General features: G+C 39.4%; 1 protein-coding gene and 1 long non-coding RNA gene across 3 annotated transcripts in view; both read left to right on the forward strand.

Annotated features, from left to right (window-relative positions):
* The window catches only part of LOC118268507 (chromatin complexes subunit BAP18), a 76,952-nt gene that overhangs the window by 58,058 nt on the left and 4,946 nt on the right, over positions 1–13,948 (forward strand). The window lies entirely within an intron of this gene.
* On the forward strand, positions 8,575–13,784 carry LOC126912399 (uncharacterized). Its single transcript, XR_007707086.1, has 2 exons — positions 8,575–9,699; positions 12,254–13,784. It is a non-coding gene; the product is annotated as an uncharacterized LOC126912399 (long non-coding RNA).

The following is a 13,948-nucleotide window of genomic DNA, read 5'->3' on the forward strand; positions in this document are numbered from 1 at the left end:
TGACGTATCGCAGTCGTGTTTGGGCTTTTTAGAAAGGTCTTGTAATGAACTTGGACCATGATTAAGTTTGAAGGTCTGATGATGGAGCTGGTATAGAGGCACTGGCGTTCCATGATGGAATGTCGTATTATAGTCGTATTTGGGCTTCCTAGAAAGGTCTTGTACTTGTAATGAACTTAGACCATGATAAAGATTAAAGGTCTGATGATGGAGTTGGAGATTGGCACTGGTATTCCATGATGCAGTATCGTATCATAGTCGTGTTTGGGCTTCCTAGAAAGGTCTTGTAATGAACTTGGACCCCAATTAAGATTGAAGGTCTGATGATGGAGTTGGTAGACTGGCACTGGGGTTTCATGACAGAATGTCGTATCGAAGTCGTGTTTGGGCTTCCTATAAAGATCTTGGACCATGAATAAGTTTAAAGGTCTGATGATGAAGCTGGTAGAGAGGCACTGGCATTCGACGTTGAAATGTCGCATCGTAGACCTGTTTTTTTATGAAACACGCCGTTTAACTATAAGACGTATCACCTGATGGTAAGCAATCGCCGCCACCCATGGTTGTTTGGGCTTCCAAAAAGTTCTTCTAATGAACTTGTACCACAATTGAGTTTGAAGGTCTGATGATGGAGTTAGAAGACTGGCGCTGAGCATTCGATGATGAAATGTCGTATCATAGTCGTGTTTAGGATTTTTAGAAGTCTTATAATTAACTTGAACTACGATTAAGATTGAAGGTCTGATGATGGAGTTAGTAGAGAGGCACTGGCATTCCATGATGGAATATCGTATCATAGTCGTTTTTGGGTTTGTTAGGAAATCTTGTATTGAACTTGGATCACAATTCACAAATAACTTTGAAGGTCTGATGATAGAGCTGGGAGCGAGGCACTAGAATTCCATGATAGGATGTCGTATCATAGTCGAGTTTGGACTTCCTAGAAAGATCTTGTAATGAAATTGGACCACAACTAAGTTTGAAGGTCTGATGATGGAGCAGGTAGAGAGGCACTGGCATTCCATGATGGAATATCGTATCATAGTCGTGTTTGAGGTTTTTAGATAGATCTTGTAATGAACTTGGACCATGATTAAGTTTTTAATCATGGTGATGGTGGAGTTGCAAGACTGGCACTGAGCATTCAATGATGAAAGTCGTATCATAGTCGTGTTTAGGATTTTTAGAATTAACTTGAACAACGATTAAGTTTGAAGGTCTGATGATCGAGTTGGTAGACTGGTACTGGCATTCCATGATTAAATGTCTTATTAGTCATGTTTAGGATTAAAAAAAGTCTTATAATATGAACTTGAACAACGATTAAGTTTGAAGGTCTTTTTTATACCGTCACGCCTTTTATCCCCAAAGAAAGTTAGAGGTGCCCACCACAATGTATACCCACTTATCACCATTTATGTTATGAGTTTCATATCATAGGGGGTTAGTCTATTGTCATATACTGGGCACAATTCCAGACTCCTTGGTAACACTGAGAATTTTTTCGAAAACCGAAATATCCCGCATAATATTCTACCCGACCTGGAAATCTGACCCTCGGAATCGAACAGATATGAATGAATGAGATTTTTTTATGGAATAGAAGGCAAACAGTCAAACAGATCATCTAATGGTAATCCATTAACACGTCTCATCATGGACACCTACATCACCAGAGAAGTCACAATGCGTTGACATAATACACAGGCTACTTTTTATCAACCAACATGGTTGGAGCAGTGGCTCCTAATTATAATATAATAATCCTCCTAATTATAATAGTAGCCTCTGTGAGTGCGCAGAGGCTACTATTACAATTAAAAAGTTAAATACCAGTTTGTGAGGATATATGAATGTTTGATTTTGACTGTGTTTTTTGTTACTCTATCACTTCACACTAAATCATATAGTAACGTCTAACCTTTTATCTCTGAAGGGGCAGGCACAGGTGCACATTACGGCATGTAATCCCACTTCATACTTTACAACTTTTCACCAGTTCTGTTATAAGTCCCATGTAATGGGGGATGAGACTATTGCCATATACTGAGCACAATTCCATATTTCGTGCTACTACTGAAAGATTTTCGAAAAACCGAAAAAATCCCAGTTATGCTTTAAGTTTGAAAAGAAGAAAGTTTGTGAGTGGATGTATGTGAGGTTTATTATGATTGTTACTCTTCGACACAAGAACTACTTTATATAATGCGATATTGATGTTTATAGTCTGCTAAAACATACTTCTTAATGTTGATAATTGCAATGCACTGCATTGAGCAAGCGTGATGTGAGAAGAGTCTCCTTGGTCAGCAGTGGCCACTTACAGGCTTTACACTTACGTCAGTGTGCCGCATACCAGCATATAGTTTACACATCAGTGTATTCCATTATCTGTTCTTGAGTGTGAGTTACGTTACAAGTACCCATTACTGTGCCAAATCACCTGACGTAAAGTAAGTCGGCTGTTAGAACTGGTGTCTCAGTGTTCACGTCTACTTCGTTGTGTCGTTGAAGAGACGGAGTATAGTAGAAGCTCTGTAGTTTTGTCGGTTTCGTCTTTGGATTTATTTTCTTTGCCTTCACATACACGAAAGACTCACTGTCTGTTCTCAGTCTGCACCTCACCACTCTCTTCCACTCTCTTTCCAGATCCCCTTGTTCCACATTTCTTACATCGTTGAATTCGTAAAAAGTAGTACTCGTAAAGGATTATCATCATCATCATCATTTGAGCTAAAAAGACGTCCTCTAATAAACGTAGACCTCCCTCAATGACTTTCAAATTAGCCGGTTGGAAGCAGCTTGCACCCTAAAAACTTAATCAGGTTGTCTGCCCACTAACACACACTATCTTGAACAGTTAAAGAACTGACTACAAAAACATCAATAAGTAAAAAAATACTGGTTTGATTTAAGTTGTTTTAGTTTTCATCAGTAATCAGTTCTTAATACTAATAATGGCAGCAATATCATTCGTTTTAAAAGAGCAAGTAAATTTTTACCAAACCTTGTTTGTGTCACTAATTTGGTCAATAGAAAATTGGATTATTTAAAAAATATATTACACTAAGCGTAGAAACTTTTAGAAACCTTTTAATAAATGTAAAAATTAAAGGGGGCACACTCCACACATATAACTGATTAAAAAACAAAAATTATCTAACTTATCCGTGATGGGTATCTATCTATGGCCAAGTAAAGCCATTTTTCGTCAAAATCAATTGTTTGTAAGATAGACGCTTCCAAAATGGAAAAATGAGTGCCCCCTCCTGTAACTTTTAAAATTAGATAGTGAGAAAGCTAAAAAAATTTATGCTCGAGATTTCAATGAAAATATTCAACGAAAATTGGTTTGAACGACATATCATTATTCGTTTTTAAGAAATAAACGCAAATATAACTTTGTCGTTCATAAAAACATTATGTAAAACCAAAATATTTTATAACTTTTATATTATGTCATCTACTTGTTGCTACGGAACCTACGGAAAAATTTGATAAAAATTTACTTTTTTAAACGAACAATATATCTACCATTATTAGTATTAAAAAATGATTACTAATTGGCAACTGATCAAAACTAAAATAACTTAAATAAAATCAGTTTTTTTTTTATTAATGTTTTTGTAGTCAGTTCGGGATTTTTGACCAAAACCAAAAATCTATACATATAATAAAATCGTAGAAAAGTGCTGTCTGTACATTGAAAATAAAAATAAAAAAAATAGCAGGGGTTATTGTTATGTCGATGTCGAACCCAAAAATGTAATTAACTTTTTTTTTGTCTGTTTGTCTGTTTGTCTGTTTGTCTGTTTGTCTGTTTGTCTGTTTGTCTGTTTGTCTGTTCGTCTGTGCGCGCTAATCTCAGAAACGGCTGATCCGAGTTGGATGCGGTTTTCACGAATATATTGTGGGATGCTTAAATTTACATTTAGTGTTTGTTTCATGTCAATCGGTTCATAAATAAAAAAGTTATGTCAAATTAAAGAATCACGTCGAACATTCTATGCTTATACCATTAATCTCCGCAACTATTTGATTTGGTTGAAATTTGGTACAGATATAGTTTAGAACCTTAGAAAGGACATAGATATATTTTTATTTCAAAAATCAAAAAATAAAATAAAAATAAAATAAAAATAAAATAAAATAAAATAAAATAAAAATAAAATAAAAATAAAATAAAAATAAAATAAAAATAAAATAAAAATAAAATAAAAATAAAATAAAAATAAAATAAAAATAAAATAAAAATAAAATAAAAATAAAATAAAAATAAAATAAAAATAAAAATAAAAATAAAATAAAAATAAAAATAAAATAAAATAAAAATAAAATAAAATAAAAATAAAAATAAAATAAAAATAAAAATAAAAATAAAATAAAATAAAAATAAAATAAAATAAAAATAAAAATAAAAATAAAAATAAAAATAAAAATAAAAATAAAAATAAAAATAAAAAAAAATAAAAATAAAAATAAAAATAAAAATAAAAATAAAAATAAAAATAAAAATAAAAATAAAAATAAAAATAAAAATAAAAATAAAAATAAAAATAAAAATAAAAATAAAAATAAAAATAAAAATAAAAATAAAAATAAAAATAAAAATAAAAATAAAAATAAAAATAAAAATAAAAATAAAAATAAAAATAAAAATAAAAATAAAAATAAATAAGAATAAAAATAAATATAAAAATAAAAATAAAAATAAAATAAAAATAAAATAAAAATAAAATAAAATAAAAATAAAATAAAAATAAAATAAAAATAAAATAAAAATAAAATAAAAATAAAATAAAAATAAAAATAAAATAAAAATAAAATAAAAATAAAATAAAATAAAAATAAAATAAAATAAAAATAAAATAAAAATAAAATAAAAATAAAATAAAAATAAAATAAAAATAAAATAAAAATAAAATAAAAATAAAATAAAAATAAAATAAAAATAAAATAAAAATAAAATAAAAATAAAATAAAAATAAAATAAAAATAAAATAAAAATAAAATAAAAATAAAATAAAAATAAAATAAAAATAAAATAAAAATAAAATAAAAATAAAATAAAAATAAAATAAAAATAAATCTATACATATAATAAAATCGTAGAAAAGTGCTGTCTGTACATTGAATTTCGTACTTACAGTACGGAATTGAACAATGTCGGGCTGTTCCTATACTCCGTAGATAGATGGCGTTGATCGCGCAATGGTGTAATTACAATTGTTCAGTTCATGTTATTGTTTTAATTCATTGGAAATTTGTTTTTACAAAATAGTAAAAAGCATTGAAAAATATAACATAATACAACTTTTAGTACAAAGAAAACGCTCTAACGGAGTATAGATAATTCTATGTCGATCGTTACACGACTTCGGTTCATGATATTGTTTTAATTCATCGAAAAAAGTTAACAAATAGTAAAAAGGTATGAAAAAAATTATATCAATATAATTAAACTTTTAGTACAAAGAAAATGCCCGAACGGAGTATAAATAAATAATCCAAGTTGTCTTTATCCTCGATAGATGGCGTTGGGATCGAAATAGATTGCGCTATGGTTTTGTTACAATTATTATTTGGTTAGGTATCGGCCGAGCGCTTCGGTACTATTGTAGAAAATGTGTATTATCAGTCGTATGATTATTTGTCTGTAGTGGTCCTGCTGTTTCGTATATTCTAAATTGGTTTCGTTGTATTTGTCAATTAATAAGTTTATTTGTTGGGTTTTCCTGGTTTTCTGGTTAAACTTTTTAACGTAGGTTTAGTTTGATATCGATTATTAGTAGTTACTGTAGTTAGTTTTTTTAATAAAATTGTAAGTCTAATTTATAAATTAATTAGATTAGATTTAAGTCGTTTCTTTTAAATTATTTAGTTTAAGCTTGGTTATTATAGCATAAAGGATAGGTTCTAATATAGTTTCTTTTTTAATTGTTATAAATTCGTAATTCGTAGCTTTCTTTAGTTTTAAGTTAGTTTTCATCTTAAGTTCGGAAAGATTATAATATTTCTTTAGTTAAAGTCCGTTTTTAAACAATTTTTTCAATGCCCTAAGTGAGTATACATCTATTAAATTCAAACGCAGAGCTCATTATGTTGATTTTTGAAGAGTTCCCTGGAATATCTTCCACATCTCATTTTTGAAAAGATCCCGCGAGATCGGGAACTCATCATCATCATCAGCCTATAGCTATGGGAACTATGTGGTTAAAACCAAAAATTTGCCGGAAGTCACTATTCCACGCGAACGAAGTCGCGGGCAAAAGCTAGTGTTGAATATCTCAGAAACTAGCTACTTTCGGACCAGGGACCTTAGGGACCTTAGGGCTAATTTTGTAGGAAATTAGTTGTATAATCATATCTTGAGAGGAACATGTCGAGTTCAAACTCACCCTGTATAAAATCCAGTCTAATCGTTTCAAAAACTGATTATGACATGGACATCATATCTTACCACTTAAAAAAAGTTTCCACGCACAATGATGTGGAAGCCCCACCGAAAACTTAAACGAATATTAAAAAAACCAACGTAACGTTAAATATAAATGTTTGTACATGTATCTGTCGGGGTACAATCCAAACAAATGGTTGGATGTTATGATCCACAGTTTAAGTTGAAAAAGCTTCATAACACACATATAATAATACCCCGAAGAAATTTTAAAGTTATTGACACATATCGAGTGATAGGTGTCCATTTCTAACCGAGCCTGATTTATGGGCTAGTAGCGACTGCCGGACAAGGGGTCTCGGGTTCGATTCCCGGGTCGGGCAAAGTATTACTGGGCCTTTTTCGGTTTTCAGAAAAAAATCTCAGTAGTAGCACGGAGTCTGGAATTGTGTCCAGTATATGGCATTAGGCTCACCCCCTATTACATGGGACTTATAACACAAATGGTGAAAAGTGGGTGTAGGTACATTGTATAGCGGCATTACGTGTCGTAATGAGCACCTCTGCCTACCCCTTCGGGGATAAAAGGCGTGATGTTGCTTAGGTATATTTCTCGCAATACACAATACAGTTAATTAAAACTAATTAGGTGAATAGGATGAGGTGAGTCGATGTGCTATACGAAAGGGATATATGCTGATCGTGTTTACCTAAGTAATACAAAATGTTCGATGCATGTAGCGCGGTGTCGCAATTCCGCTTACATAGATAATCACGAACTCCGGTGATTGACCGGAACACTCGTTACACACCGAGCTACCTTACTCTACGGCCTCCCCCCCCCCCACCCCCACATTCTGCACGCTAAGTGCAGGTGCTCCCGTGGCGTGCACCCCCACGTGGGTAAATAGTACATTAGAACTTATTTTACCTCTCACATAGATGCGGTAATGCAAATATTAACATATCAAATGTTAATATTTGCAGTGTCAGCTTAGAATTTTAGGGTTTTATGTCTTCTAGTCTACATGCCGTGTCTTTATATACCTTTCCAACGTTGCGTGAAAGTTCGTTTTGTTGTCTTATTTTCGACTGTCCCAATTATCAACTACACTACTAACTTCTACACTATTCTGTATCCCTAAAAACCTATTAAATCAGTCGTGATGTTATGTTAGGCAATGCTTTAACCTATCCTCTATAGAAAAGGGAGGCTTATTGTTATGTAATATTGGAAATGTGCACAGGAGCAGTATACACTGCAGGGCACCACTCTTCCTGTTTCCTCCCCCCAGCCACACCTCAAGACCGCGTCACTGCGCGCGCAGGTTGCGCTAATGAGCACACCCGCTACCCTCTGACGGTTTACCTGCTACATCTTGGAGCTGTGGCATTGCACCCGCACTTTATTTGTTCCCGTGCAGACACACCCCCCCCCCCTCTGCCCCGTGCTAGACCCTGGCACTGCGGTACTGTACTTGCGCATACATACAGTATACGCTTTCGTTCCCCCCCCCCCCCCCCCATCGTGCCGCGCACCACGCCCTGGCCGGCACATGCGCTGTACTCGGTACTATGCAGCCCCCTCCCCTGTACCCCGCGCTAGACCCGGGCACTGCGGCGTTGTACTTGCGCAGAACGAGCTTCCCTGCACCGCACCCTGCCCCGTGCTCCGCCCTAGCGCTGCGGCACTGCGCCAGTGCGCCGCCGATCTCCATCCAGTTAAGACGCGTCGCCGTGTTCCGAACACAACCGGTCTCCTTTGTCATCTTGTGGACTGGTTACAATAGTCAGTTAGTGGGTGCGCGGAATTAGTTCGGATTGTGATTCGGTCTGCATTATCTATCATCGAGTGTTAGTGAAGTTAGAAGCAGCCATTGCTGTGCCGCAACACCTGGTATGAGGGTGAGTTATACTTCAGTCTCTTGGTTTTATTTTAGCTGCGGTTGAGGAAGGCAATCGGGGGAGTTCTGCAGGTGTATCCAGAGACCAATTTAATCTACTTGGAGCTACATACTTCTAATTTTGGACTTAGGATTGTTCGTGTTCATGCACTGATCTTGACTTGTAGTTGTAATGGTGGCTGAACGACTTGGAGCGAGCTCGGGTAACGGCGTGTGTGTATTTCTGTTAGGGAGACAAGAGAACATTCATCATTTATTTAGTTGATTCTTAGATGCGGTTTCATTATAAATAGGAGTCTGATATTGAAGTACTATTATAGTCGAGGGAACTCTTCAACGGTTAACAATAGGTGCCTTGTGTCAGGTCACTCAGACTTCTGGCCTATTATAAAGAGACAGAGTCGCCAGGACCGATGAAGTTAAGTCTGTGCACGACTAAGTCCAAATTGTGGAAATTTGCCAAACGACTTGTGTCGCCGACATAGCTATATCTTCTAGCTCTAAAGCTACATCCTAAAAAAAAAGTAATAGTGGACAGTCTATATCGCTCGAAGGACTAAGGGCCCTTATGTCTAATAGGTGCCCGAGTGGCGAGCAAGGATCAGGAGACGTTCTTATTCCGAGCCTATGAGCATGACAGTGGAACTCAAAACTGATCTTGACATTTTTAGTGTGTCATTTAATTATTCACAACTATTTTGCGCAGTCTGATTTCGCCATTATTTTCGAGATAATTTTGTATTCTTCAACATAATTTCTATGTTATATAAAAATCCCCCTAGTCACAGCAGATCCTATAGATGGCCGGCTGTATTGATTTATATCTGCGGTTTAGACACTGCACCGCATCCTTGCTCCCCCCCCACCTGTACCACGTGGCACGGTCCGGCACTGCGGTATTGTACTTGCGCAGATTGCTATCCGCGCTTCTCTCCTCCCTCCCCCCAACACGCCGCGCACCACGCCCTGGCCGGCACATGCGCTGTACTTGGTACTGTGCAGTCCCCTCCCCTGTACCCCGCGCTAGACTTGGGCACTGCGGCACTGTACTTGCGCAGAACGAGCTTCCATGCACCGCACCCTGCCCCGTGCTCCGCCCTAGCGCTGCGGCACTGCGCCAGTGCGCCGCCGATCTCCATCCAGTTAAGACGCGTCGCCGTGTTCCGAACACAACCGGTCTCCTTTGTCATCTTGTGGACTGGTTACAATAGTCAGTTAGTGGGTGCGCGGAATTAGTTCGGATTGTGATTCGGTCTGCATTATCTATCATCGAGTGTTAGTGAAGTTAGAAGCAGCCATTGCTGTGCCGCAACACCTGGTATGAGGGTGAGTTATACTTCAGTCTCTTGGTTTCTCTTTTAGCTGCGGTTGAGGAAGACAATCGGGGGAGTTCTGCAGGTGTATCCAGAGACCAATTTAATCTACTTGGAGCTACATACTTCTAATTTTGGACTTAGGATTGTTCGTGTTCATGCACTGATCTTGACTTGTAGTTGTAATGGTGGCTGAACGACTTGGAGCGAGCTCGGGTAACGGCGTGTGTGTATTTCTGCTAGGGAGACAAGAGAACATTCATCATTTATTTAGTTGATTCTTAGATGCGGTTTCATTATAAATAGGAGTCTGATATTGAAGTACTATTATAGTCGAGGGAACTCTTCAACGGTTAACAATAGGTGCCTTGTGTCAGGTCACTCAGACTTCTGGCCTATTATAAAGAGACAGAGTCGCCAGGACCGATGAAGTTAAGTCTGTGCACGACTAAGTCCAAATTGTGGAAATTTGCCAAACGACTTGTGTCGCCGACATAGCTATATCTTCTAGCTCTAAAGCTACATCCTAAAAAAAAAGTAATAGTGGACAGTCTATATCGCTCGAAGGACTAAGGGCCCTTATGTCTAATAGGTGCCCGAGTGGCGAGCAAGGATCAGGAGACGTTCTTATTCCGAGCCTATGAGCATGACAGTGGAACTCAAAACTGATCTTGACATTTTTAGTGTGTCATTTAATTATTCACAACTATTTTGCGCAGTCTGATTTCGCCATTATTTTCGAGATAATTTTGTATTCTTCAACATAATTTCTATGTTATATAAAAATCCCCCTAGTCACAGCAGATCCTATAGATGGCCGGCTGTATTGATTTATATCTGCGGTTTAGACACTGCACCGCATCCTTGCTCCCCCCACCTGTACCACGTGGCACGGTCCGGCACTGCGGTATTGTACTTGCGCAGATTGCTATCCGCGCTTCTCTCCTCCCTCCCCCCAACACGCCGCGCACCACGCCCTGGCCGGCACATGCGCTGTACTTGGTACTGTGCAGTCCCCTCCCCTGTACTCCGCGCCAGACCCGGGCACTGCGGCACTGTACTTGCGCAGAACGAGCTTCCCTGCACCGCACCCTGCCCCGTGGCCCGCCCTAGCGCTGCGGCACTGCGCCAGTGCGCCGCCGATCTCCATCCAGTTAAGACGCGTCGCCGTGTTCCGAACACAACCGGTCTCCTTTGTCATCTTGTGGACTGGTTACAATAGTCAGTTAGTGGGTGCGCGGAATTAGTTCGGATTGTGATTCGGTCTGCATTATCTATCATCGAGTGTTAGTGAAGTTAGAAGCAGCCATTGCTGTGCCGCAACACCTGGTATGAGGGTGAGTTATACTTCAGTCTCTTGGTTTCTCTTTTAGCTGCGGTTGAGGAAGACAATCGGGGGAGTTCTGCAGGTGTATCCAGAGACCAATTTAATCTACTTGGAGCTACATACTTCTAATTTTGGACTTAGGATTGTTCGTGTTCATGCACTGATCTTGACTTGTAGTTGTAATGGTGGCTGAACGACTTGGAGCGAGCTCGGGTAACGGCGTGTGTGTATTTCTGCTAGGGAGACAAGAGAACATTCATCATTTCTTTAGTTGATTCTTAGATGGGGTATCATTATCATTAAGAGTCTAGTAATGAAGTACTATTATAGTCGAGGGAACTCTTCAACGGTTAACAATAGGTTATGTCTAATAGGTGCCCGAGTGGCGAGCAAGGATCAGGAGACGTTCTTATTCCGAGCCTGTGGGCTCTATACATATATGCACATGGCACAAGAATATGCCATAGAAACATGTTTCAAATTTTATAAGTCCATGACAATGGTACTTAAAACTGGTCTTGACATTTTCTGTGTCATTAATTTATTCAAAGCTATTTTGCGCACTCTGATTTTGCCATTATTCTCGAGATGATTTTGTATTCTTCCACATTATTTAAATTTGTATGTTATATAAAAAGTCCCCCTAGTCACAGCAGATCCTATAAATGGCCGGCTGTATTGATTTATATCCGCGGTTCAGACACTGCACCTCATTCTTGTTCTCTTTCCCCCATCGTGACGCGCACCACGCCCTGGCTGGCACACGTGCTGTACTTGGTACCCCTTACTCCCTTGTGCCCCGTGCCCCAGTCTGGCACTGCGGTATTGTACTTGTGCATAAATACTGTATATGCTTTAGTTCCGCGCCGCGCACCACGCCCTGGCTGGCACATGCGCTGTACTTGGTACTGTGCAGTCCCCTCCCCTGTACCCCGCGCCAGACCCGGGCTCTGCGGCGTTGTACTTGCGCAGAACGAGCTTCCATGCACCGCACCCTGCCCCGTGCTCCGCCCTAGCGCTGCGGCACTGCGCCAGTGCGCCGCCGATCTCCATCCAGTTAAGACGCGTCGCCGTGTTCCGAACACAACCGGTCTCCTTTGTCATCTTGTGGACTGGTTACAATAGTCAGTTAGTGGGTGCGCGGAATTAGTTCAGATTGTGATTCGGTCTGCATTATCTATCATCGAGTGTTAGTGAAGTTAGAAGCAGCCATTGCTGTGCCGCAACATCTGGTATGAGGGTGAGTTACACTTCAGTCTCTTGGTTTCTCATTTAGCTGCGGTTGAGGAAGACAATCGGGGGAGCTCTGCAGGTGTATCCAGTGACCAATTTAATCTTCTTGGAGCTTGGAATAGTACAATTTTATTTGTTCTTTGTTATAAAATTTAGACTTCATGTCTTCTTTTCTCAGCAGATCTTTCGGCTGTTATAACTTTACATCGATTTTCTTTGTTACTTTAGTTAGGTTTCAGCGCCCCGGGGACTAGACATGCAGTGTGTGAAATTCTGTAACTTTCATCACATCTTGGCCCACTCCACTCCTCCGTGTTTTCGACTACGGTCCAATCGTCAAATCCAATTTGAATGGATAGTTTTCAAGATACTAGATTTCTTCTTCCATGCACATAACTTAGTCCAAGACGAGGGCTTAATATTTAATAGAATACTGTCTGTAATTAGTATGTGTCACCATAGTTAGTGTTGGTCTCTCATTATGTGCCTTATAAGAAAGCTCAAGTTCACTCGGCGTGGAAAGAGCTATACTCGAAGTTTCTTTGCGAGGTCGAATCAAAACTAAGGAGAAGCAAAAGAACAAAATGTCGCTGACGAATGAAGTCCAATTGATTAGCAAGTGGTAGAGGGTGATATAGTTTGGAGCATCAAGTTTCTCGAATGGACGCCACGCATCGACAAGCGCAGCGTCGAATGTTTTTTTAAACTGTACTACGACACTCTAGCCAAGCCTTGGTGGGCTCGCTGTCATTGCAGCGGTAAGTCCCCTCTGAGGAGTGGTTAGAGAGGCGTCCTCACCTACCGCCTGACACAGGTGCTTACCGGACACGGGAGTTTCGGTAGGTTCCTGTTTCTGATTGGGCGGGAGGAAACGCCCGGGTGTCATCACTGCAAAGACCGCCCGGAGGACACGGTGGAACATACGGTTGCGGTCTGCCCTGCGTGGGCTGAGCACCGGCGTGCCCTCAGCGACGGCGACCTCTCGCGTCCGGCACTGGTACAAACCATGGTGCGGAGCGAGGAGGACTGAGATGCCGTCTCCTCCTTCTGCGAAGCAGTCATGCTAGATAAGGAACGAACGAAGAATGAACCTCACGCCCCAGCCGTCGCGAGAGACACTCCGGGCGTCGGGGATCGCGCGACGATCTCCGGCCACCGTAAGTGCGGGTCTGCGGATGGCGAGAAGGAGATGCTCGCCGCCCGACCAGATCCAGACTGCAGCTGCGGACTACCTAGCGGGTTTACCGGGGCTCTGGTTCGAAAAGTAGGAGTAGGAACGGGGTGGTTTTTAGTCAGTAAGAGTCTGACACTCCCCTCGCCTCGCCCAAGGTGAGAGAAGTCATTGGACGATTTTCCCCCCGCAAAAAAAAGGCAAACATTGAGATTACGGCAAACTCCTTGTACTTAGAGGAAGTCTATAATGTATTAATGATGATCATCATCAGCCTATATCAAATCAATCAGACTGTTGAGAAAAAGCTTGTCCTCACACGGAACCTGAATGTTACGTATTCCGACGTGCGGTCATCACTGGTCTATTGGCTGTCAGTCCTTCGAGCGATGTGGCCTCCCATTGCCACTTCGGCTTGCAGATTTTAAGAGTTATGTTCTTATTTAACTTTACTACGTACGTATTTAATTTTGGTTCTTTGGCAAGTTTCCACATTTCGGATTTCATCGCGCACACGCATACGATACTTCTAGCATAGCTATGGACGTAACTGGATGGGCTACTTCTTAAGCTTGGGGCATCATATTCCTCACATTATTGGTT

Source organism: Spodoptera frugiperda, chromosome 25, assembly GCF_023101765.2.
Source record: "Spodoptera frugiperda isolate SF20-4 chromosome 25, AGI-APGP_CSIRO_Sfru_2.0, whole genome shotgun sequence".
NCBI lineage: Eukaryota > Metazoa > Arthropoda > Insecta > Lepidoptera > Noctuidae > Spodoptera > Spodoptera frugiperda.